The 22500-nt window shown below is 41.9% G+C and overlaps 1 protein-coding gene across 4 annotated transcripts in view; it reads left to right on the forward strand.

The window, feature by feature from the left end:
• The window catches only part of LOC135106398 (uncharacterized), a 294459-nt gene that overhangs the window by 52763 nt on the left and 219196 nt on the right, over positions 1 to 22500 (forward strand). For 2 of the 4 annotated variants that reach the window (XM_064015380.1, XM_064015381.1), the window contains one exon: positions 3910 to 3961. The exons of 1 other annotated variant lie outside the window; for it this stretch is intronic. The gene's annotated coding sequence lies outside the window, so the exon portion shown is untranslated. Of the gene's footprint in view, positions 1 to 3909; positions 3962 to 4976; positions 5180 to 22500 lie in introns of those variants that run through there. One more of the 4 variants, XM_064015379.1, reaches the window with a different exon arrangement.

Consider the following 22500-nt stretch of genomic DNA (forward strand, 5'->3'; position numbering starts at 1 on the left):
TCTCCCCACTCAACCAATGCTCCCCCTCTCCACTCAGGCACTGCTCTCTCTTCCCACTCAGACACCGCTCTCTCTCCCCACTCAGGCACTGCTCTGTCCCTCTACCCACTCAACCACTGCTCCCCCTCTCCACTCAGGCACTGTTCTCCCTTCCCATTCAGGTGTTATTCCCGCCCTCTCTCGGGTGTTGCTTTCTTCCTCATGTATGATTTTCTCCCCATCTCTCGCAACTCAAGAATCACTCTCCATACCCACTCAGTTATATTTTCTGCCCGCTCAGGTGTTTCTTACTCCCCACTTAGGTATAGTTCCCTGCCAACGGAGGTGTAATTCTCTCCCCTCTCATGTGCTACCCTCTCCCTCTCCACTCAAGAGTTACCACCATCTCTCTCTCTCTCTCTCTCTCTCTCTCTCTCTCTCTCTCTCTCTCTCTCTCTCTCTCTCTCTCTCTCTCTCTCTCTCTCTCTCTCTCTCTCTCTCTCTCTCTCTCTCTCTCTCTCTCTCTCTCTCTCTCTCTCTCTCTCTCTCTCTCTCTCTCTCTCTCTCTCTCTCTCTCTCTCTCTCTCTCTCTCTCTCTCTCTCTCTCTCTCTCTCTCTCTCTCTCTCTCTCTCTCTCTCTCTCTCTCTCTCTCTCTCTCTCTCTCTCTCTCTCTCTCTCTCTCTCTCTCTCTCTCTCTCTCTCTCTCTCTCTCTCTCTCTCTCTCTCTCTCTCTCTCTCTCTCTCTCTCTCTCTCTCTCTCTCTCTCTCTCTCTCTCTCTCTCTCTCTCTCTCTCTCTGGGCTTCAAGCAGTTTTTGCTTGAGCAAAAGTTAGTTGCATGTTAATCATGCATATATTTCCCTCATTATTTTTCTCTGAAGTGGATGAATTGATGACAAGTGGATGATGGTATAGAAAAAAGTAAGAGTAGAACCTGCTGAGTGACGTGGCCTCTCGTTCACTCACACTCACTCATTCCTTCTCTCCTGTAATCATTCACTCATTCATTCACTCACTCTTTAATTTCCTCACGTTTTCTTTCACTCATTCACTGGCTGTAGAAATCCCGTGCTGAGTGTCTGGAGAGTGAAGGCAGTGCGACCTGTGGAACTTCCTGTGTGTAAGTGAAAGCAAGAGGTGCTTATGCAATAGAAAGTCGTTGGTGTAGAGCAAATTTTTTACATCGAGGCAAGGGAAGTGAGTCTGTATGGATCTCTTGATGAGCCTTTATTAATCACTTCGATATCATCATCATCATCATCAGGAATCAATTTTTTTTTTGGTTAATCTTTGCTTAACTCTATTCTATTAAGACTGGCAGCTTCAGTGGGCCTTTATATAACTTTTGTTACCCTAGGCCAGAGCTCATCTTATAAAAAAAAAACATCGTCATCATCAGCTCCTTTCACTCTTAAGAATTCACTTCAATACAAAGCTCTCTCCAGTCTTCACTGGCTCCTGTCTCTGGGGATGTCCTATCTGTTGCAAGTCTTCCCAGCAAAACATTGTGGACCATATTCTGAAACACTTCTACGCTGCACCGCCTCTATTTTCTACAGTTGAAGTTGCTCGAGTTTTTAAGGATATTTTATTTTTTTACGGTTCTAGCGAGAGGTCAACAAGATTTTCTATATTATTAACAGGAGAAATACGCTTGAGAACCCGGCTGATTATTTCTGTTGCCTTTGAAAACAGTCGTAGTGAGAGAGCAAAGCGTTTCAGAATACGAGTCCTTTATTTCATCTCTTTGTCATGATTTATTTCACTATCATTCCCCTGATTCCGCATATTTTGTTATGCGTTAGTGTTCGTCGTCTATCCCTCTCATTTTCTGCATAGTGCGAGGTGACATCCAAAAAAAATAGGCTGATGAAAGGAACTACAGAAGAGAAAGATAAAATATGAGTAAAGAACAAAACTAGAAAGAAAATAAATATCATCTTTACAGAGACATTTGTTTGCATTTACGTTACACTTGTTTCTCACTAAATGTTTAATTAATCTATTTTCATCAATTAATAGACTTAATGAGTTCGTTTTTTCTTTGATCAACGTCTTGACGTTTTCATTCAGCTAAACATAATTATTTTTTTTTCCTTCCACGATTCCACTTTTTCCCGCTAAACATTCATACCTTTCCTGGGGCCAAGGCATGTATACTAAAGCAGCTGTCATCGATCTTATCCTTCTTGCTCTTCACTTTTCTCTACCTTGGCTCCATTTCTCTTATCTTCGCCTCATTTCTTCTTCTGTAATCCTCTTTATCTAACTCCGCAGGTCTTTCATTACTTTCATTTTACTTTTGATCTTTTCCTGAAACATTCCGCGCGCTGCTATACCTTTTCAGAAATTCCTTGAACTGCTCTTCTTTCCTCTTAATACATTCACATCTACTAGTCTCTCTTTTGCGCTGATCGGGATGTAGTCCATTAGCGGTGTTTGTTCGGTATCTGCACTCAACCTTGCGTATTTGTAGTACATATACGTATCTCTCTTATTGAACTTGAACCTGTTATTCTCAATTATGGGTCATCCTTTCTCACAAATAATTACGTATCTTCTATTTCCATCTCATTTCAGTCAGTCCACATTCATCAGTTTCTCCACAAGTGCACTATATTACATCATATGGTGTTGCTTAGATTGATCATCTGTCATATAATTCCCTTCCACACTTTAACTTTATTCTAGTTACTTGTCATCCACGAATTACTTTAGCAGTGTTCTGTGTTATTTCATGTTCTGTTACTTACATATATCAGTTATTTACTCTTCTACGGTTTCATTTTATTTAACTCCATATTTTTCCACTGACTCACGTGGTTTATGCTTTTCGTACTGTCTTTGTGTAGATAACTTGTAGCAATCTCTTCCTTCCTTGTTTAAGGTTCCCTTAACTTCCTTGCAGCAAATACCAATAAATCATATATCTGTCTTCCATTCCTTTTATTCCCAGCACTATTATTGACTATAATCTATATCTTCTTACCTTACGCCCACAGCCACATCAATATCAAGTTTCCGCCGCTTACCTCTTTAACGTTCTTTAACATTCTATCGGCAAATACCAAAAATCTTTCCTCTCTTCCACCCTTTCCCCTCCCTCGTATCCCCAGTATGAACCATTTATCTATCTCTCAGTCTCTCCCTATCTATTTCTGCTTACATCTACATCAGAATCGAGTTTACACTTTATCTCCCTTATCTCTTTTTGCGCTGCCGACAGCTTTTTCTTCATAATAGCTATGCACTCTATTGCTGCTTCCCTTCTCTTACTGAAAATCTAGATGCTCTTACCTCAGATTTCATGTTATGATTCTGTGAAGCCTCTCATCCCCTTGCCTTCCAGTTTTGTGTCGCTGAGGACCGTAATATTCAGGCCTCTCTCATACATAATATTCTCTGTTTCACACGCCTCACTTTGACCACACCACCAGCATGCAAACACTCCCACTCCCTCTCATCCAGGCACAGCCTTAAAAAAACCCTCTTCTCGCTCTTGCCACGTGCTCTTTTCTCCGCTTCTTTTTGTTTTCTTGTTTTCTTTTCTTTTGCTTTGGAGTATTAGTTTTTATTTAGGTGAGTTTTTTTTTTCATTTCTCTTTGCAGTACTGGCCTTTTTCTTTCTTTTTTTTAATGTCCAGGAGGATTCTAATTCCTCCCTTTAAGTCACTTTTTAGGCCACACAGAGAATACAAAGACGTATTCTTAACCATTACGGCTCAGAAATGTAATACTCTTACCCCGTTTGAAAAAAAAAAATAGAAATAAATAAAAAAAAAATCCCTGCAAAGAAGAAAAGAAAAGAAATAAGTAAATTGAAAAGTAAATATGAATAATAATGGTGTTCAACGTAATCATATGCAGATATAAATTAATGTATTACGTTGCCTCAGTGTATTAATAATAGTCTTCATTGCCCTCCTGTCAGGTGGCGGCCTCCGGAGAGTGTGTCAGGGCCCTGGGGACATGACAAGGGTCATGTAAGTGTTCACTAGTTGGCAACACTGTTATTATTAACCTTTGACAACCGCTTGTTTGGTGCTGGACTGCATCTGCGTGTTGATGTGTGTGTGTGTGTGTGTGTGTGTGTGTGTGTGTGTGTGTGTGTGTGGCTAAGTCATGACGTCTGTCCGAAGAGCTTCTTGGAACTGTAAACTGATTGATGTTGGTGGAGGAGGGGCCGCAGGTGGATCAGAGGGGCTGATGATTTCCTTACAACCGCACCGCCGAGGGTGAATGAGGGACAGACAGGCAGACTGGAGATCCCGCCGTAACACTTCATAATCTCTCACGCACATCACACTTCGTAACAAGGCATTTTGTGCATCTTAAATCACGAATCAATAAGAATAATAACAGGTTCTGACGACCCTCTTGTGTGTGTGTGTGTGTGTGTGTGTGTGTGTGTGTACTACGTCTGCTTACCTGCGTTTGCAACTGGGTGGAGGTTCCCAAAACACTACATCAAGAACATTACACGCAGAACCCTCAAAGAGACACGTGTGGGTGAAGAGTGTTCGGGGGCAGGGAGCATATACATGTGGGTACCCAGCGGTGGTCATTGTGGTGATAATAAGCGCAGGAGAGAACCAGAGGAGAGGTGGGGGAGCTGCTTACATAATGAGGCGGCTATTTAAAGTAGCAGCGTTGAATAATGTACACGTGCTCATACAAATTCCCTTGATGCATTGAGAAGCGTATGTGAGCTGTGGATCGCGGCAGGCGGTGGACACACTGGAGTGGATGAAGGCAAGGAGGAAAGAAAGAGAGAAAAAGAGAAGGAAAACACTGAAGGGTGAAAAGAGCCACCGGTAGGAAGGGAGAGAAGAGGGGAGGCTGCATAGAGACGAGGAAAAGACGTCACGGGACAAAGGGATGGAGGGGCGAGTAAATGAAAAAGAAATGGAACAAGGACAGTAGGAGAGGAAGAAAGCTGTGGAGTGAGGGGAAGGAAAAGTGTGAATATTAAGAGGAGGGAAATACCACTTTATGAACTATATAAGGAAAAGTTGACACGGGCGGCAGTGGCGGCGGCGGCGGCGGCAGCGTGGTAGTGGTCGTGGCGGCGGCATGTGGTGGTGCCGGTAGTGGTGGTGGTGGAGGGCGGTTTCTGGCCACACTCATCGCTCAGCAGTAGTCGGGTGCAGACACGGCCCTCTTCCTACTCTTCCCGCTCCTCCGCCTCCCGCGTATCGCAGGTAGGAACTCACGCCCTTCTCACCTGCCCTGACGGAAAGCTGGCGCCCTCAGACACCACCTCCCCCTGCAGGTGGTGAGAATCCCCGCGCGGTGCACCTGTCGCGTGGGGTTCCTCTGCCTGCCACGCTGAGGGAGGAAACTGGATACTTACAAGTGTTCGCGAACGAAAGGAAATGTACCACATGGATGGAAAAGTTATGTCTTCGATTTTTGTTCACTTGACGGTTTTTTGTGACGAGGAGGAATGCAAATCAAACACGGAAATGTCCCCCGATCTCCAAAAAGTGCTGGATTCCATTGGTGTTTGATGGTGTTGGTGGTGATGATTATTTGTTGAGCAAACTGTGTGACAAAAAAAAAAAAAAGTTGGACCCGGATGACATCAACTGCCAATGTTCAATGATTGCCGCGCCCTTAATTAAATCGTTTTTGAATATTGCATCGGTGAGAGTGGCGTGTGTTAAGTTTGTCTGTTATGAATAGTATATTCCACATCTCATTTCCTGGGACTGTGGTGGTGTGTGGTGGAAGGAAATTGCCCTGTCTGAGTTATGTAGTGCGAGGCGACTGAAGAACTTACGTGCCGGTAACTGCCTGCCTGCCTCTCATTGACCTACACACAGACAGACAGGCGGACTGACTGACTGACAGGCTGATTGGGTGATTCCAAACACCAGAAAGTTTACTCCTCTTCTTCGCCCCAACTTCTGATTTGTTTGCATATTTTTCTTAACAATTCCCTCGTTTTGTGAGTGTTTCAAAAGTTTCCAGCGCGTGTCCTTGGCTCTCAGGTCAGCGTTGTGAGCCTCTCCCAAAACATCCACGGCGAGGAGTATCCAACTTTTCCCCCTTACACTACTTCAGGCCAGACGTGTGTGATAATGGGCTCATCGGGCCATAAACTAGACGAGGGACACATTGTTTAAAGAACGCGCCTAAATCTCCCTCCCCTCATTAACCGTCGTAAAAACGCTGCCGCATCTCCCCGCCACATTTCTGCGAGATCGACACTTTAGTCAGTGCCGCGGACACCTCCCTCCCCTGCACATTTTCGTTCCCCTGTGCCGCCAGTCCACACCGCCCCAGGCTTCATCCCGCCAGTCATGTTTATTCAGCGGCAGTACAGCCAATGAAATTTTACCAATTACAGAGGACGCGTCGCATGGGTTGGAAATGTGTCAAAATGGGAGAGTGTGTGGCCGCGCTTTTGGGAAATAAAGACATAACAAAAAGGTTGCTTCGAATCGATCACACTTTGTGCCCTCCAGCCTCAAATTTTCAGCCACGTTGGAGGCAGTTCGGGTGATGGATGCGAATGGCAATATGAGTCTTAAGCTCCGATGGATGGTCGGAGCGGGGCCGCCCTGTCTGCGAGATGGTAATAAGCAGTGAAGGTAAAGAATATATATATATACTGCCCTAAGACATGTGGCGTGAAATGGTATGAGGGAAAAAATATATATGATAAGAGTATAAAAAATGCATGGAAGAACGCTGCATGACTTCGTGTAATGAGATATTGGCATAATAAGAAGGTGAAAAAATTAAGTCTTTTCACAGGTTTGCGTGCGAGTACCAGGAACGGGGTCATCTTCCCGCTTCGTAAAGCCTTGGATGACCCGCGTGACACTTGCTGCTTGGCTTAAGGGTCATGTGTGCGAATTAAACACGCGATTGTGATCCCTGTGAAGGTTTAAATCCCCAGGGAAGTGTGTACGTGAGCCATGCGGGGCGCGGTGAAGCGGTGCAAGACGCATACACACATATATAAGTGTTGTGAACTTATTCTTACACATAAAGCAGCACAAACAAGTTATTTTTTCTGCAAGATAATGGGAGGGAATTACGCCAGACCTAAGAAAATAATGAAGATTTTACGAAAATCACTGGAGATTAACGTGAAAAAAACGAGGACGTGCGGAAGGAAGGGAGGGAAGGGTCAATGCTGGTGAACTGGAAGGGAGGGGAGGGAGGGAGGCAGGGAGGGAAAGAGGGAGAGCTTCAAGGTCGTGGTGAGGTGTGAGAAGCACGTGGGTCTGGCCTCTCACCACACGCATCGCGGCCACACCCCCACGCGCCACCACACTCCCCAAATCACTGCACGATCTCTAGTAACGACCCCGCCACGCCGTGCCATGCCCTCCCCCTCCACACACTTCACGACCCGCGCCACGCCACGCCACGCCTCGCCACTTCACGCCATGCCACGCCACGCCACGCCCTCCCCTGCATGCCACCACACACCACGCCACAGGGAGGAATGGTCCACCTGTCCACCTGCCTCACCACCAATACATTTTTATGAACTGTTACTCTTGTGCTCTAAATATTTGGTGCCGAAAGCTGTACCACCCACACACACACACACACACACACACACACACACACAGCACGAAAGTGGAACTGCGTCCAGGTTTTTTTTTTTTATGTGGAATTAAACTAACGAATTTATCAAGAGTAACGAAACGAAAGCCAATTTACATGACATTTCTGCCGCGTAATGCCTTTATCAACATTAGCGTCTATTCTAACTCGGTTTCTGCCTCATAGTCACTGTAATTTAACTTACTCTTTCACATGTAAATATAAAGAGTTGGCTGCATCTAGCGCACGTACACATCTGTCGATTACACTTCACGGCTGTCATGCAGTTTTAACCTACGTACCTGTCTGTGTATAGCTACGTGCATAATGCCAAGCTGCAGTCTAACTCTTAAACCACGGCAAGCGTCTGATTTAATATCCCAAGTTCCTCGCCACATTAAGTAATTTTTCCGATGCATGATACATGGGCCAATATTTTACAGACATTCGCTAATATACGGTAAGGAGTAAAAAAAGTGAATGAAGAGTTTTTAATTAATTTTCCTGCCAAATCAGCGCAATTTTCACGAACCCGCAGCTGAGTCAATGTCGCTCTCTCCTCCCACCACTCCTTAGTTTGCCTCTTACCGAGAAATTCGCTAAAGTTCCCAATGACACACTTTATTTTCCACCCATTTTCTTTCACATATATTTTTTGCCTATAAAGTATCGGCGTCATATGCGAGGGAACGTTTCTCGTCCATTGAGGCACAGGGTATATTTATGCACCGAGATACAGGATGAGGGATGACGAAGTGCTGGGAAGAGGAATGGGCGTGCAAAAAAATAAAAAATAAAAAATAACAAAAAAAAAACAAGAATAACCGAGAGGGAAGAGTGAGACAAGAAAAAGGAGGGAAAATGAGAAGTGAGCTGCTAAAGGGGAAGTTTGAAAAGGGAGAAATTTTATTTAAAGGAAGGTAATAGAAGAGAAGAAGGAAGCGAAAGAGGTGATGGGGAAGTTAAAAGAGAAGAGAAGGGAAGAGTAAGAAGAGCAGGAAGAGAAGGAAAAAGAGGAGGAGACAAAATTTGATGAAGTGGAAGGGGTAAAGGACGATTAGTTAGAAGTGTAAAGGAAAAAGAAAAAAAAAGAGGAAGAAGTGGAGTTGGAATAGGAAAATATGATGGTGGATGAAAAGAAGCTTACGAGTAGTTGGAAAAGAAAAGGAAGAAGAAGAGGAGGAGGAGGAGGAGTAGGAGTAGGAGGAGGAGGAGGAGGAGGAGGAGGAGGAGGAGGAGGTGTACTTAGAAGAGACAGAGAAGGAGGAGGGGTACTTGGAAGAGAGAGAAAAAGGAGAAGAAATAAGAGGAGGAGGAGGAGGAAGGGGAGCAATTGGAAGAGAAAGGGGAAAAGGAGAAAGAGGAAGAAGAGGAGAAAATGTGCTTGGAAGAGAAAGAAAAAGGAGGAGGAGGAGAAGAAAGTAGATCTGTTTTAGGAGAATGAGCCCTTGGACCAGTTAGAGACACAATAAAGGAGACAGAATAGCAGCAAGAGGAAGAGAACAATTCAACACCCTGAGAAAAAAAGTGGTGGGCGGCAACGTTAGCGCTGTTCGATTGTTCCGCGCGACCCTACTAACCGTGCATGGACCTTTGACGCTCATTTAGCCTTGAAAATGCTGGTAATCCAATCAGTCATAACCCAGCGAGTCAGTGCTGACGCCGAGCCTCCCATAAAGTGTGTTGCCGGGAACAGCTGTATTGATTTCCCTCCCACACATTTTTTTTGCGTACTTTATTTTTTTTTTCTCAGACGTAATTTGCTGGCGTCAATGTAGTTGCATTAATGTGCGTGTTTTATTAATGTTTTTTCCAGGTGTTATTTTTTTTCTTTCGTTAGCTCAATGTTTTTGTCTGCATGATTGTGTGTATTGGGAGAGGTGTAGATGAGAGGGAGAGAGAGAGAGAGAGAGAGAGAGAGAGAGAGAGAGAGAGAGAGAGAGAGAGAGAGAGAGAGAGAGAGAGAGAGAGAGAGAGAGAGAGAGAGTCCCCCTTTCCCTTGTTTATTTGTTTATTTTCATGTGGGTTGGGTTTATTAATCTGATATTTCAAATACACGTATGCTACTGTATGTATGGGACCAGAGGAGAGCAAACAGCAAAACAACGAACGACGTAGCGAATAACGGAACGGGGTATTATCGGAAAATATTACAAGGAAGGGATGAGAAAGAGTGTTAAAAAATGAATAAATAGATAAATAAATAAAATAGAGAACCGAGGAAGTCATACAGTGCGAAATGAAACTTGGAATAAAGGCCTGACATATTTGACTGACTGATTAATTATCGAATTTTCAATTTTCTTTGTTAAGGACGTTATGTTTATTTGTCTGTACTCTGTATAGCAAATTTTGGCTTTCGTGCTCTATATCTTAATTGTGTGTGTGTGTGTGTGTGTGTGTGTGTGTGTGTGTGTGTGTGTGACAATAATAATGATATAGTTGAAATGGTGTTGGTGATGATGATATTATGATAATAGTAATAATAATAATAATAATAATAATAATAATAATAATAATAATAATAATAATAATAATAATAATAACAATAACAGTAGTAATAATGATACTAATAATAATAAAAAATAATAATAATAGTGATAACACACCTGAAACAACAATAAAATGAATAAAAATTATAGTAAAACAATTACACAGTAAAACACGGTAACATCAACCACACAAGAAAACATCACTAAAACGACACAAAAGAAAGATAACAACAACACTCGAAGTAAAACAACAACAACACCAACAACACCAACGCCGATAAAAGAATAACACAGAGAATGAAAAATGATAAAAAACGTAAATAAAAGAATAACAACAGGAATATTAACAATATTGAGGAGTGTTTGGTGCGTGTGTGTGTGTCTGTGTGCGCGCGTGTGTGTGTGTGTGTGTGTGTGGATGAGTGTGAGTGTGCCCCGCGTGTGTAATAATGCTTAGTGTGAAACATGCAGAGGTGCGTCATGCGTGAGTGATAGTGGAGGCGGATGCTGGTGAGCGTCCGTGATGGGGAGTAATTGGAATGTCTGAATAAGAGATGAAGCGCTTCCAATCTGCTATTTTTATTGGATTAATTAATTGCCTACCCCAGGGTGCTTTTTGTTTTTATTTTGGCGGAGGAGCAGCAGCTTGATGTATACTTTTAGTCTATTTAATGAACCTCTAATCTCATGACTGGCTACTTTCACTTTTTATCCCCAAAAGTCTCTCTCTCTCTCTCTCTCTCTCTCTCTCTCTCTCTCTCTCTCTCTCTCTCTCTCTCTCCTCTCTCTCTCTCTCTCTCTCTCTCTTTCTCTCTCTCTCTCTCTCTCTCTCTCTCTCTCTGGTTATATATAAATAGGAACATCTACTGAAAACGTACTGCCATTATTATTAATATATGAATTTTGTATGTGATCTTACCTACATTCTCTCTCTCTCTCTCTCTCTCTCTCTCTCTCTCTCTCTCTCTCTCTCTCTCTCTCTCTCTCTCTCTCTCTCTCTCTCTCTCGCTCGCTCCTATTTATATATTCCAAACAGACGTCCACATCGATCAATCTGTCAAAGTGTCTGTCCAAATATTGGTGCTAAGAAATTGCTCCAGACACCTTTAATCGTAAAGCATCAAGGCCAAAGAGAAAAGGAGGAGGAGGAGGAGGAGGAGGAGGAGGAGGAGGAGGAGGAGGAGGAGGAAAAGGAAAGGTGAAGTAAGGTAAGAAGGGATGGAGGATGGTAGATGTGAGTTTTTTTCTTTTTTTTATTCTGATCTTCCTGTTTAATCTCCTTTCTTTTCCATTCTGACCGATTTGTTTCTATCCCTTCCTTCTCATTTCGTTTCACGGGGGAAAAGAAAGAAGATAGGATAAAGGGAAGGAGAGGGATGTGTGTAATTTTTTTTTTCTGTTCTCATATTTTTGTTACATCTCTTTTACATTCCCTTTTCCTTTGCTGCATATTTCTTTCCTTTCTGTTTCAGATAACTTTAATTACATTTTTCATTTAATTTTCTCTTGCGTTAGAAAGACGGAAGTTTCTTCTTTTCTGGTCTTTCTCTTATACGCCTTCTTTCCTTTCCTTTCTCTTCTTTGTCGCGATTATTCGTTTGCTTTTATTTAACGTCATCCGTATTTTATCTCCGTTTTCTATTCAGTGTTCTTTGCTTTTACTCTATATCACTCCCTTCTGCTGTTCCCCGTTCTTTGGTTCCTCACTTTCTCCCCTTCTCCACCGCTCCCCACCGTGTTCAGAAATGTGAGGGTTAGGGCAAAAGACTATGTAAAAAAGCGAAACCAGGAGGAGTATGTAGAAAAAAAAAAAAAAAAAGGTAGGAAAGAATATCTGATGATTAAGTTTATTTTTTATTCACAGTTTCGATCAGTCCATCTCTAGCAACGTTTGTCTTGCACTTTACATTACATGATTTTACTGAGGAATGACAGCTCGTCCTTCTGTCTATATGCTCTGATACTTTCAATGCAAGGTCTTTTAGGGTTACAGAATAGAAAAAAAATGTGATGGAATGATAGAAATCTCGCTTTTATTCCTAAAGATGAACGAGGATGCACGCAGAGTACCTCTATCTTAATTTTCTGACGTATTATATTAAAAACTTTTCAAGGGATTTATTTTTACATACTGGACAGGATAAGACTTTTGTGCGTGTGGGTGGGTGTGGCAGGGAAGTATGGGATGCGCGTGGGTGTGGTGCGTGTGGCGGCATGAATCAAGGTGTGGTATGTGCCTCGTTGATGTGGTATCCATCATGGTACGGCAGATATAGAGGTGTGATATGAGGTTGGGGTGCAAGGGTAGGTGTGGTGCTGTGGTGTGAATGTCTGTGTAAATCACGGCAAGCAGGTGTAAAGATGTGGAATGAATGTGGGTGCATGAGTGAAGGGTGTATGGACGTGGTAGGAATGCAGTTGTACGGTGAGTCATGGAAGGCGAGTGTGGCACGTATAATCGTATTGTCAATGAAAATGTAATGCTCCAGGAGGGGTGGCAGACGACGAGCCGCAGATAAGAAGGGCAGGAGGAGGCGTGTCCTGGTGACTTCTCGCCCTATGTAGAATAACCTTTTGGTAAAGTCACTTCCTGAAGCCACTGAGTCACAAGTCCTGCTTCTGCAAGACTGCTCCTCCTCCCTCCCTCCCTCTCTTGCTGTTACTCCTCGCTTGACGTTCAAAGTTTTTAAAGATTTCCACAGCGTACCATGGCACTTGAGAGCCATCAAGGGCGTGGTCGAGTGTACCCGTGTATGCGTGCAACACGTGTCTGCTCACTTTTTCTTTTCTTTTTGTCCTCAGATGTTACTCTCGTCAACTCTTGTCTCTACCGTTGGCCATCAGAGATTTTTTTTTTTTTTCTTCTTTTCAGTATCTCAAAAACCAAACACAAAATATACATATACCTGAAATGCAGTATAATCCCCGTATAGACGGGAACAAATACACGTGTTGCAGTTTGAATTGGCTCTTTTCTCTCGTAGCTGTTGTAGTGTTCGGGGAGCCTTTATTTTTCTTTTCTTTTTTTTTTGTTCATTTGTGCTATTGTTTCATTTTGTTCCCTTTTATTTGATTGTGTGTGCGTACGTGTATGTGCGTGCGTGAATGCGTGCAGGTGTGTGTGTGTGTGTGTGTGTGTGTGTGTGTGTGTGTGTGTGTGTGTGTGTGTGTGTGTGTGTGTGTGACTGTAGCCGCGCGCGTCCCCTTTAGGAATCTATGGTGTTGATTATAACGTTCCTGTTTCCAGCGAGCGTTCGTGGCAGGCCCTGCAGCTGTATAAGGTCTGTTCATGCACGTCATTAATGTTGTGCATGGCGCGTGTTTTCGTCTGGGGGCAATTTATTGGAATGTCCATTATAACTCGTCGCTCACCCGTCACGGCTGCCAGAGATTGCCGCGATTTGCAGTTTGGTAGGAAAAAAAACACGAGAGCAGCTCTCCTCCCCCAGCAAAAAACAAGAGATCTTTACTGGAACTTTATGTAGCCATTCTACTCGTGTGTGTTTCTCTAGCCACACGTGCTCGTCACTCATGTGTGTATTCTTATCAGACTCTTTGACTACTTTGCTTTCTCTTTAAGGGTAATGTCAAAGTTTAGTGCAAATTCCTTGTGTAATTTCGAAGGATACCTTGTTAATAAAAGGGAAGGTGAAGTTATTCAAAAGTTTTAGTGTAATTTGTTCAATTTTTGGTCTGTAAAGTAACGAATGTTTACTTCAGCGGTGTAACAAGTGTCATGCTGTCATTACTGGACGAGGGTTGACACATTCAGCTACTATTCTATAAAGATTGATCAGAATTGGAGCGTCCTAAGTAATTATGTTCTTTCGTTTTAGGATATATTATAACCTAAACTGTACTGGAACACCTGCATAATATACGTTGCATAATATAGGTGTTGAACTTCTACATATGTTCTTCAAAGATTATAGACAGATCGCGAATAACGTTTCTTAAGTTAACTAATTATGCATTAGTTCGATGACCATGAAAATATGAAAAATTCTGCCACTTAAAAAAATTGCTTACTTTATTCATCTTTAACATGTGTTGTTGAAAGTATTACATAACAAAGTTGAAGGTAATGAGTTTAAAGGTAATATAATGTCTTGTGCATTCGATTGAAAACAATATAAATAAGAGTAATTTTGCCAATGAATTAAATTATTTCGTAAAGGATGCACGTGTGCCTACTGCATCTCTAACTGAATGTTGCAATTAAAGGCACAAGAACATGAAAGAAGGAAAGCTGCACGAATCCGTCTGGACTACGTGTGGCAGTCACTGTACGAAATGTACCTTCCTATCTTCTCTTATCATTTCCATCCATAAATTTGCCTAATCTTCTTTTAAAGCTCCTTAATGACTCAGCACTAACAACCTGATTACTGAACCATTCCATCCATCTATCTTTCTGTTTGAAAACCAATTTCTTCCTACCTCTTTCTCTCTCTTTTATTATTATTGTTATTATTATTATTATTATTATTATTATTATTATTATTATTATTATTATTATTATTATTATTATTTTATATTTTATTTATTTTTTTTTAAATCTAGGCGAAGCTTTTGCAAGCTTGACTTGAGCGCTGCCTCATGAATGGAGTAAGATGAATCTGTGACGCAAATGTTGCTTTCAGAGATAAATTGATTTCTTCGGTGACATTAATTCACACACACACACACACACACACACACAACGAGCGACCGACCAACCGATATACAGACAGGTACGAATAAACAAAGGTAGAATTAAAAAAAAAAAAAGACATTTGGAGACAAACCGTAATAACAGAAGAAAATAAATAGATAAATAATGTGCATAAAATAACATCCTGATCAAGAACACGGAAGAGCAAAATCGGCTGAAATCTCTAATGAACGATAGTTATGAGGTGGTGAAAATGATGTGTTGTGGTGGTGGTGGTGATGGTGGTGGTGGTGCTGGTAGTGGTAAAGTGTTGCCTATTGCATATTATTAGGCGGGGAGGGGTGGAGGGAGAAGCACCAGCCCTACTATGTACTACATTCACCGCCGGCGTGGCATTGTTTCGTAATTGGAATATAAACATATAAATGTGATTTTCCTGCAGAGAGTAATAGCAATTATTTCATGTAACATTGACAATAATCGACTGCGGCAATGTGCTGGTACGTGTTTCCACATTACCGTTCCCGTGAGTACAAGTGAAATATTAGGGAAAGTGAACGAATAATGACGTCAGTATATAATGAACGCAATGTTGCTGACCCACTGAAGGGGAAGGATAATGACACAGCGAAGGGGTCTTTAATCCTTAACCAACACCACTACTCAGGTAATATAATGTTAAGATATTCAATAAAGGAATTCAATACAAGAAGCAGCAATCATGTATCATCAACTATTACTGCTGACCTAGTGAAGGGAAGGTTAGTGGTGCAGCACGAGGCTCTTTAATCCTTAACCAACACCACTACTGAGATAATAACCTATTAAAATATTAAATAAAGGAATTCAATACTCCATAATAGGAAGACCACGAAGAAACAATTATTAATTTTTAACTTATCTTTACCGACTTAGTAAAGGGAAAGTGAAGTGATGCAGGAAGAGTGTACGTAGTAATCCTTAACCTACACACCTTAAGATATGTAATACAAGATTTCGTTTACCATTTCACAGCTTTTCGATGAGCGGCTGTTGAGTGGACTCTTCTATCATTTTATCGTTATCTTTATTATTATTGTAGTATTTTATAGCCATCGCCTAACCACCTTGATACAAGAAATGGAAAATTCACAAGTAACGGCAGTAGTAGAGGGATGCCTAGGCTCGCTCCTCAGTCTTTCCTTCGTCATTATAATGTTCTGTTGTCACATACATCCATAATCGATTGGTTCTTTTTATTACTTTTCTTTGTCCAGTTCATGTACAAAGGAAATCGTGGCTTAAAATACAAATATTTCACATTTTGAATCACAAGTTCTAAGATCGATTCACAGTCTGACATGGGGTTCTTGATGGAAAAAAAGGAAAGAAAAAAGATATTACTATTTTCTGCGTTCGGTCCTTTGCTCAGAGGTGCGTGAAACGATGGGAATGCTTCTGCAGAGCTGGATTTATTGCGATATTCCGAGCATCTATCAGTTTCATCCACCAGCAGTCTCATCCATCTGTCTGTCCATCCAGATTTTTGTGCCTCTCATCCATTCAGCAACACATATATTCATTTTCCTTAATCTTGTTTTGCAACTGTCTGTTTATCATCTTATTCCGTCTATCGAACACAGTTTTAATTCTACTTTTGTTTTGCAGCTTTTGATATCTAAGAACATAAACTAAAAGAAAAAAATACACTTTTAACGCAGACAACCTGTGTGTCGGAATACGAAGACAGAGAAAATGAGAGAGAGAAAAAAAAGAAAACTCAAATCATATATATACATTTATGTGTGTTTTCCCCCACGTGCAGATAATGGAAGAAATAGACGCTGTGACGAAGGTACGAGATGAAAGAGTATGATACAATATTTTTTTATCGAACTAGAGAGAGAGAGAGAGAGAGAGAGAGAGAGAGAGAGAAAGAGAGAGGAGAGAGAGAGAGAGAGAGAGAGAGAGAGAGAGAGAGAGAGAGAGAGAGAGAGAATCACACCACACCACACCACACCACAAAGAGAAAGAGACCTGCATATACATAGCATGACGGAAGGTGTGGCAGTGGTGGTGGTGGTGGTGGTGGTGGTAAGGCCGGTGGGAGGTGGGAGGGTGTGCTGTGACTCATCGCTAAAATACATACCCGCTTATTAAACCTCCCCCAAAAATGCCAGTTCACGTTACCTTATTTTGCCGGGTGAATTATATGCATCACCAATGAACAGGTGCCAGAAGGGGATTGTTAACACACTTTAATATCATTCGTTACGTATATTATTACTGTACTGTAATTACTGCTGCTCATTTTTTATGCCAGAGAGAGAGAGAGAGAGAGAGAGAGAGAGAGAGAGAGAGAGAGAGAGAGAGAGAGAGAGAGAGAGAGAGAGAGAGAGAGTATAACCACAGAAACCAGAGAATGACGGAATAACACAGAAAGACAGAGGCAGGAAAGGGGAGATAAAATTCCTGTGACAATCCTCATCCAATTTTACCTATGCACAAATCCACCCCCAAATCACAGGGTGTGACATCGAATATTCACCAACTGTTTCAGTGTCTAGCCAGAGACCTCTACAGATACCATGGATTCTCGCATTAAGGAGGATTAACCTCTAAAATCACACAGCCTCGGGAGATAAGATGTCGAGATTGTACAGTTAATTTTCATACATTAGTGTTATTAGTTACATAAATAGAGGGGAGAATTTTTCAAACTGTCGTTCTGTACGCTGTTTGCATCCCTAAGTAGCATTTTGGCGTCCGGTACGCAGCGCAGTGGAGGGACGTTTGAATGTCAATGTTTGAGTCTCTTGATTAAGTAATGCCTGATTGACGGAAATTATAGATGAGAATACCTTGATTCTAGGGAAGAGACTCGACTGTCACGCGCAGACCAGCAGTGTCATGCCACAGTATGGAAGGGAATTTTTTCATTCTTTCTGGTTATGGTTTTAGTTGTTGTTGTTGTTATTGTTGTTGTTATTGTTGTTGTTATTGTTGTTGTTGTTGTTGTTTATCATAATCGTCACCATCATAATCATCAGTTTATTACGTTATTGGTGTAGTGTAGGACATTCTTGATTTTTCTTTTTAGCATGGTTTTACACACACACACACACACACACACACACACACACACACGCTGAGGAAAAGTGTTGGTAGCTGCAGATTTATGGAGTACAAGGTCACAACCCAACTGACCTGTGGTTAAAAGATGACCCACCTGTTTACTCCTGCATATTGTCCGCGCTCTAGGCATTGAACCGCGGATTCTTGTCTGTGAATGTACTGCTCCAACTGTTATGTTTGAGGTTTACGTTGTTTTTGTGCAGATTTCTTGCTTTCTCAGAGCTCTAAGGCGACGTTCAAGGATGAAAAAGCGAAAATAAGAGAAATAAACATTGTGAAGAAAAAAGGTAACATGATATAAAAGGCAGTTGGATAATATTTGTAAAATGAAGAAGTGATTAAAATATCGTATGATATACAAATATGCAAATAAATACTTAGAGCAATTACTTGTCTTTGAAGATTTCTACACACACACACACACACACACACACACACACACACACACACACACACACACACACAAGGAGAAAAATAACATTTACATACAACTTTAGATGAGCACTATTTTCGCTCGATATTCTTATGACTTGTCCTTCTCGCTGCTGAAATTATTTAACAGGTATATTGTCGCCTTGAATCAAGAAAAGTTTGTAGGATATGGCAGAAATGTGAGGAGGAATGCTTATCTATTGCCCTTTTGTAGTAAGTAGATCTTTTCACATAGTTCCCTTTCACTGCCTCCTTACGTATTCCCCTTCACACCTTCTTTAGTTCTTCATAGGGTACGAGAGGTGGAGGAAGTAGAAGAGACCTGATATATAAAAGCCTTAGAGAAGTGAGTGTCATGTTGTCTCTTATAAAATGAGTTCAAGTGCCTCGTGTTCATTGTACGTAAAATATTTTTACGTGCTAATAATTTCCCAGGGCTGTCACATGTCCTGTCCAATATGACGCCTTTTGTTTTCTGTCTTGATTTTGATTTTTATATCGCGTTATTTGTTGTGTTATAGCTGCGCGAGTGGGTGTTGGGCACATGGACGCTTAATCCTTTCAGCACAGCGGCGTCGGTTTCATTGTGTTCTGGATGTCATTAATAAAAGATTTTAACTTTAGGATGCTTTTTCACTTTTTCGTAATTGTAGGGTAAAAAAATCCATCTGGATCAACTCATCTGCTACACTTTAACATGTATTTGTTCTGGGTAACAATAGAGAATTTTAGGAATAGTGGATTTTAGGAAATTTTCTGTTGCACGAAATAGATTAATGCGAGGCAGACGTGTGGGTGTAGGTTCCTGGTACGGTGAATTGTGCTGTTATTTGGCTCGATTCATGGCGATTGTAGTAGGATTACTTCATTCCAATTTTTTACTTATCAAATGATTGCTTTTATTTCGCGTGTAATGGAACCATGGCAAGGTTTAAAAAGATAGATATATATAAAAAAAAGTCGTTTAATTATTTTGCGAAAAAAGTGAAAAGATTGGTTTTCAATACGGTTCGACAATTTAATTCAGCTGTTTTGACACTACTCTTTTAAAATATGTACCATAACAAGTTGGTAAGACGCATTCAGACAGCGTCCCAGAGCATTAGATACTGGTTAACTCGCGCAGTAATATGGGCATATGATTATGTGTAAGAGGAAGCAGAAAGTCTGTACACTGCATGTAAGTTACAAGTCTTTTTTTTTTTTCTGTGGCTCTTGTATGCAGGTTCACTTTTTAAGAGGAAGAAAGTCTGTACACTGCATGTAAGTTACAAGTCTGTTTCTTTTTTTTCAGTGGTTTTATATGCAGGTTCACTTTTTAACTTTCCTTTTTTTTTTTTTTTTTTTTTTTGTGTGTGTGTGTGTGTGTGTGTGTGTGTGTGTGTGTGTGTGTGTGTGTGTGTGTGTGTGTGTGATCACTACTTTTTAGTACTCTTCTTGGCCTTCCCTCGAAGAAGCAGCACCTCGCTGAAATGTTCTCCCACCCAGACCATTTCTTTCTGTCGCCCGAATGTTTATTTCACAAATATATCTGTCGACCGTCTTCCCTTCCTCATATACAATCTCCGAGTGGACGAGTTACATCACTGCGCCGCTTGCCTCACTTCTTCTTTTCTTCGATGATTCAATTCATGTAGAATTTCTTAGGGATGATTCGAAGAATGTAAAGTGAACAGAAAAACTTGAATAGTTATCTGGTACTGAATCAAAAGAAATTATAGTTAAAGAAATAAAGGCAGAACACAGATTCGAAGAATGTAAAGCGAACAGAAAACAAACTTGAACAGTTATCTGGTACTGAATCAAAAGAAATTATAGTTAAAGAAATATAGGCAGAACACGGAAAGCATACTTCATTTACTCCTCCGTACTGAATCAAAAGAAATTGTAGTGAAAGAAATACCAGAAAAAAGAAACTCAGGATTCTAATAACATCGTAAAAAACATAACGTTGAAAAAACTGTCAAAGATAAAGATAAAGACCGTGTTGTGTCGCGTCCCAGGCAGGAATTGGTCGGTGGGGTGCATCTGTTTATGTGACAACTACCTCCCGCGCCCTCCATGGCAATAAGAGCTCCTCCATTTTGATTCGGTAATAATTTCCCTCGCTTTCATTATCGACGATCTACAACAGACACGGGGAGCGGCGTTAGTTTTCCTTCCCTCGCCCCCATCACCTGATCCTCCGAGGCTGGGGTGCTGCTGTGGCGCGGGGAGAGGATGACAGGTACCCACAGTGTCCACGAGAGAGAGAGAGAGAGAGAGAGAGAGAGAGAGAGAGAGAGAGAGAGAGAGAGAGAGAGAGAGAGAGCTTGACATTTTGGTTCCTCGAAACAAAGGTTACATGGCACTGCAAAGAGAGAGAGAGAGAGAGAGAGAGAGAGAGAGAGAGAGAGAGAGAGAGAGAGAGAGAGAGGGTTTTTGGCATTTCTTAGCGGCACCCGAGAGGCGGTAAGATACAAGACCACCTTGCGCCCCTCCACTCTCTCTCTCTCTCTCTCTCTCTCTCTCTCTCTCTCTCTCTCTCTCTCTCTCTCTCTCTCTCTCTCTCTCCCTCCCTCCCCTCCAGGAGCGAGAGTTCTGTTTACTTACCTGGCCCGCCGCCTGCCGCCCTGTAGCCCTCTGACCCTCCTCTCTCCCTCGGGGTAGCACCTGCCGGCGGCCTTGAGCTATAATTATACGCGAAAAAAGTTATGTGGCCGAGACTTAAGATTAAAATAATTTTATAATTTGGCATTAATTATGCTCATATCACGACGACTCGCGGCCACGCAGGTGTTCGCGAGGGAGTACCTGGGCCTCCAAACGGCGGGGAAATTGCGGGGCACGGAGTTTGGCCTGCAGGTGGATACAGGTACAGAGGAACGTTTATTGGAGGCCACTGCATGAGCGTCCGTGGCTTGCGCAAAAAAATATATACCCACACAAAAGAAATAGAAGGCTGTGAGGGAGGGCGGGTGAGTTGTGGGGGCAAAATAGGCACGTTTTTCAATCCTCCGCTGCTGTTAAACTTTACGAGGCACAGTTCCAAGAAAGATTAATCACCGGGAGGAGTTGGCTAGGGGAGGGAAGGGGAGAAGAGGAGAGAGGAGGGGAGAGGGAGGTGTTAGTGGGAGACGCTGGGGTTAAATGTGTCCGATAATGTTCCATATAATCCTCAATATTCCTGTGAGGGAGAGGCACCGTTTTTCTCCGTCAGGTATTAAGGCGGAGGTGCAGCGCGTTATTACAGGTGATTTAGAAGACGACTCGCATGCAAAGCTGTTTTTATTTCTCGGCGTATTTAATTCCTTAGTTCCTTCCCCATCTCCTCCATCTCTCCCCCTTCGTGGTTTTTCTCCCTTTCCTCCCCTTGCCTTCACCCTTCTTTTTCCCGATTTCTGCTTCTTCTCTCTATCACTTTCTCTCCCTGTCTTTCTTTTTTATCTTATCCCTTTCAGTCATTTTCCACTTTCTTCTCTCTTTCGTATTTAGTTTCCTCTTTTCTTCCATCACCAATTTCTTTGTTTTTCCACCGAGCTTTTTTCATCCTTCCTTCCTCCCTGTTTAGTCATTATCCTCTTTATATCCCTTTTTCGCGTTTTCATCACTTTTCCCTATATTTCTCCCTCATTTTCCCCATCGCCTGCTGTTTCTCACCCTCTTTCTCTTTCTCCTTACCTCCCTCCCTCTTTCCTCTCTCCCTTTCACTTTTCTCTTTCTTCTCTTTTGATTTCTGTATTTTTTTACTTTTGCGGTACATAATTTGTGAGTGCTATTGTTCTCTTTACATTGCTATCTGTTTTAATTGTTATTTTTTTTCCAGCTATTTCAATGGAGATTAAAGCGATTTATTTTTATACACCTGGTGAATTTTTTTTTCTTTTCATTCACTTACGTTAATTTTCACTGAGTCTCGAATGTGTGTATATTTTTTCTCCCCAGTTTCTGGCGGAAAAGAAATGATGGAGTTTTATTATTATTACCTTTCTTTATTGTCTTGATATTACCCCCCCCCCAACACACGCGGCGCTGCACACACTTCCACACCACACCACTGCATAACACCACACCACACCACACAGCACAGCACAGCACAGCACAGCACATACTTCCACACCACATCACTGCATAACACCACAACACACCGCACCTCACCACACCACACAACACAGCACACACTTCCACACCACAGCACCACACCACACCACACCACACCATAGAGCGTCATGCACTCACCATGAACATATTACCAAGCTCTCTCTCTCTCTCTCTCTCTGCTCAC

The sequence above is a fragment of the Scylla paramamosain genome, chromosome 13 (genome assembly GCF_035594125.1).
Source record: "Scylla paramamosain isolate STU-SP2022 chromosome 13, ASM3559412v1, whole genome shotgun sequence".
NCBI classification, from domain to species: Eukaryota; Metazoa; Arthropoda; class Malacostraca; order Decapoda; family Portunidae; genus Scylla; species Scylla paramamosain.